Raw genomic sequence first — 4,782 nt, forward strand, 5'->3', positions numbered from 1 at the left:
CTTGTTCACAATGCTTAATTCCACAGCTGTTACGAATACCGAAAGCATCACTAAAAGGCAGGAAAGGAGTGCCCACCTAGAAGATGTGGTGGGCCAGACTGGATGTTACTTCCATTTCGGGAGCTTTTGTGACTGGAAGCTTTCCAGCCTTCCCTGCTACTTATTTATTTTTCCATCATCAAGATTAGCTTTATACATTATAGAACAGGAAGACAACAAGGGCAGGGGGTAGGGGAGCTGGGACTATGAGGTTTGGAATAATTACCAAATCACAAAAATATTTTTATTGGCAGCTAACATGGTGTTTTTAATTACTGTGTCAGAGAGTATGATGGGTGAATTTTAACCAAATATTCATAAACATGTATATGAACTCCATATAAATGATCACCATCCGGAGAACATTAGGGTTACACCATAATGCCCTTGTTTAGTCAGGAAATGCTGAAATTAACCCTGCCCCTTGTGCATATGGTATTATATTCCTGCCCTTAATTACACAATCACATACTGTTTCTCAAATAATACAATCTGTTGGTATTTACCCCCTTTACAGTCTAGGATACTCACTGGTAATTGTGGAGGTAAATTCAATAATCAGGGGTTATTTGACTAGGTACCCCTCCCAAACCCTGTCTGCTTCTCTGCAGGGGAGAGTCCTTCTCCACAAGAGCTTAGAGGGGGCGATACACTTGAGCCACTTTCTTGCAACTTTTAGAAGCGGGAGGAATTGAGAGGTGCCTCAGAGCTGGCCTTCTTCCAGCAAACCTAACCATGTGCGCAGCAGCAACTAATAAACTCTGCAAGGAATGAGCCAAAGGCTCCTGTGGAGCCCTTAATTCAGCCCATGTGCATCTTCAGAACTCTCTCCATTAAGCAGCTAAATTAGCTACACTCTTGTGTGCGAGGCGGCCTCTCTTGGAGGCAACCCTTTGGGTCAGACTGCGGGCGTAATGGCCGTTGAAGACCCAATGTGTTTCTGAGGGTTTCCTTAGAAACTTCAGGAAGCCTTTCTGGCGTCAGTAGAAATTGCTTGAGTACTCATAAATTCTTCACTCAAACTCACACTTTTGGCAATAGTCTGTAGCTCTACCCATTTGCTTTAATTGGATACCAGCTTCTCCTCATGGCAGAGCTGAGAGTCAGGCTCCTTCTGAAACGGTGTGGACAGGTTGCGTGCTGCTCCCTCCAAAACCTATACGTAGCTGAGCACATGATGTGTAATAAGTAGCTGCTGCAGACCGGGAAATGGTGTTGAAGGTGGTGGGGAGGCATTTCTGTACGGATTTACCTAAAATCACGATCTAACTCTTCTTCTTCTGCTTTTATTAAAGAGCTATGTGTAAGGGAGTGGGTTTGTAAGAACTCGGGGAAGACAGGCCAGCTAAGGAGACTCACACCGTGGCATTCTTCCAGATACGCTTTTGTCTAGAAAATCCTTGGCGGCGATGCAGGGATTTTCATGATTAGAGCTGAGTAAAAGATTGTAAAGAGGATTAAATACTGTAATCAAAATATTCAGTGAACGTGGTCAAAGAACTATGTTCCTCACAAACCTATAGGGTTTTGGGGGGGTTATTTTTAATTGCCTGGCTGGCTTAATAGTTTGTGGTCATATTGGAAGAAAAGAGATTTTTTTTTAAGCAACATGTTCAGAAAAGTGATGGTAAAAGGAACATGTAGATAAGAAGCGTTTTCTGATTACTTTCAATCTGACAATCATCTGCGTGTCCAGTGTGAACATGGCGAGGACGGTGACTGCCCACGAAGGAGGCAGTGAGAAAACGAGGGGCTGGAGGTGAGCAAGGAGGGCGAGCGTCCCTCTGCGATGCCCTCTCTCAGCCTGCTGTGCAGCTGTTGTGGATTCCTGGGGGACGCGCTGACGCAACGTGGTAAGGGCAGCTGTGGACATAAACAGAAAAGGATTCGCCCCGGGTTTATCCTTGTTACTCATTGGGGTGGCGGCTGGAAGTATCACTAGAGCTGACCTTCAAGAAATATGTGGCTGTTCATCGATGTTTATGTTGGTGAGGTAAAGCAACGTTCTCCTTGGAGGAAATGCAAAATAAAGCCTGCTCGATTTGTCTGCAGGGTGCTTAGCTGCTGCAGCTCAGACTACTCTATAGTGCCAGTAAACCTCTAGCGGGACAATTTTAAGTAGTGTTGGTAATGCTGTGTCCCTATTCTTGCAAAACCCTAACTGTCTGCAAAGTATGTTGTGCTTATTGTCTTTTAAGAAGTCATATCGAACCTCTTAAATGAGCTATTTACCTTCTGATGCAGCAGCTGGGTTTTCCTCTGGCTCTCCTGTCCCTGTCTGGACTTTCGGCAGTGTGATCTCCAGCCAGTGAAAACTGGATAAAGTATGTTCACGTGAAATTCTGCTGTGTTAGCTTAGAATAAATCTGGATTGATGCTGCTGAAGTTGGTGGAGATGCTGAAATTGAAAACAGAAGTTGGTCATCTATAATCAAAAGTGACAGAAGGGATGAAGAATCACATGTGCCACTTTTCCTTCCACGTCTCTTACTCACGTTACCAGTTTAAACCGGTCTGTCTTTCTAGTCCGCAACGTTGTTCATCTCCGCAGGAGACACATTGACGATAGGGATCAGGAGAGCCGTTTGACATGAAGGTAGGAAGGAACGAAGGGCTGGCAGCATCTCCCATGTTGGACACTTCCAAATTCTGCACCTGGTTTTTCCCTACATCCCAAAGAGCCCAGTGCTCCAGAGTGCTTCAAGGCTCTACATGTTACTGTGAGGATAAGGGGAGGGTCTGGAGCAGAAGTCACCCCATGTGATTTGCCATAGATCTGTTCCTAAAAACTGCCAAGGATGCATTTAGTGCAAATTAGGGGGAACCCCTACGCACAGAAGGTGCCGTTCACAGTGGGAGGCAGCCGCTCCAAACTGGGTTGCAGCAAGGGGATGCTCTCAGCGGTGGTACTTCACCTTTGGCTCCCCCCACCCTGTGCCCCAGGTGCCCAAGGAGATGTCCTCTCAAACGACCTGCACGAATCAGGTTTTAAACCATTGAAGAAAAAGACCTTAAATTAATTCGTCTTTAAGATGGAAACACATTTAAAACAGAAAGAAACCCAGAAAGATCGTGAAAAACGTTCCCCCCTCCTTTTCTATACCACATCAGATTGACTTATCCTCTGTTATGTGGCTTTACTTTGAAACAGATCACTCTCGTTGCAACACGTTTAATGCTGCCAGCCACCACATGGTTATTTGGCAGCTATTTAAAGCTCAGATCATATTACTCTGTGGCAGTGCTAGGCACCCATGTTCCAACTGGTATACAACTGATCTAAAGAGAAATCAGCTTCAGGTTTTGTTCTCTGAAATTAAATGTGACGGCATGATCTCTATGATCCCTTTTTTTCCCCTTTTCTCCCTTTTTTTTTTTTTTGTGTGTGTGTGCACGTGTGCATTATTACCTTTTGGAACAGCGTTTTGCTAGCACCACAGGGGAAATTCAGTTAGGTTGTCAGCCTGATATAGTGTATTATCAGATGCGTTAGCTTTTCCTCCCTCTTAGATTTGCTTAAGAGCTTATAAACCACAGAGAATAAAAAGTGCTAAATAGAATGAAATGACCTGTCAAGGGTAGATATAGTATTTGAGAATGACTTAAAAAAATTCCACCAGCTTCAAGCACGCCAGTCTCACTGACTCTCTACCCTATCTTGAAATTTGGCCTCTTTCTTTTTCCCCCAAGTAAAGCGCTTTGATGGTCATTGATCTCTGACGATTGCTTCTTGAAAAGGACTAATTTTGTCTTCCCATATTCAGTCCAGGATGAGATTCTGTAGCAGGAGAGGGTGCCATTATGAGATCCAAAATAGATTTGAATCCTGCTCTTCATATAATGAGCCTAATCTTGAATTTTACAAAACATTGAACAAAGTCAAGACAAGTGAGTCCCAAGAAGAATTAACCAATAAATACTTTACACTGCAGGGAATTTAATTATTTTATTAATGGAGAATAGGAGAATTTTCCATAGGAAATAAAGTGATTGACCTCATACCCAGGTCTTTGTTAACCCTGATAGATGTATTAAATTGACAAGCTGGGGTCATCAGCTTGCATTTAACCTCTCTCAGGAAATATGGGATAGCGCTTACCCAGAAGTTCCAGTGGATATTGTTTAGGAAACCGAAGCTTTGTGTATAATCCTTCTTTCACTCCTTTTTTCTAAAGTCCTGCCCGTGTCATTCGTCATTGTCTTCCCCCCCCCCCCACCCCCCCGATGTCAAAAACCTTTTCAGGGTTTAAAGCTTTGCCTTGAATTTTAAATAGCGACTTGCCAGTCAAAGCAACATGAACAGCATATTCCTATATGTTCCAGGACTAGCGCTAAGGTTAGAAGTAGCTTGTTTCTTTGGCATGTACATCACATAATCCGGTACAAGAGCACTCTTTCAGCCTTCCCGGAGGAGCAGGCTTTACGGAGGGAAGTGCTAATGCTCCTTACGGAGCACCACATTCTTTGAGGCACTGGTGCGCTGCTGCCATGCACACCACAGTCCCGGACATGCCTGGTGCTGAGACGAGCTTGCACAGCTACACGAGCTGCTCCAGGATCCACACCGGTGTCCAGATGTGGGAGGATACAGCTTAAAACGCAGTCTCCAGAGACGTCTATGTAGCAATGTAGTGTGGACGTAACCAACTAGCTCCAAAAAGTCAGCTCAAGTAATGCACTCTGCCACCTGATGGTGACTGTTCTGTGGTGTGCAAGACAGAGTTGGTCAAGGAGAGGAGGAAC

Source organism: Vanellus vanellus, assembly GCF_965231255.1.
Source record: "Vanellus vanellus genome assembly, chromosome: 1".
Taxonomy (NCBI): Eukaryota; Metazoa; Chordata; class Aves; order Charadriiformes; family Charadriidae; genus Vanellus; species Vanellus vanellus.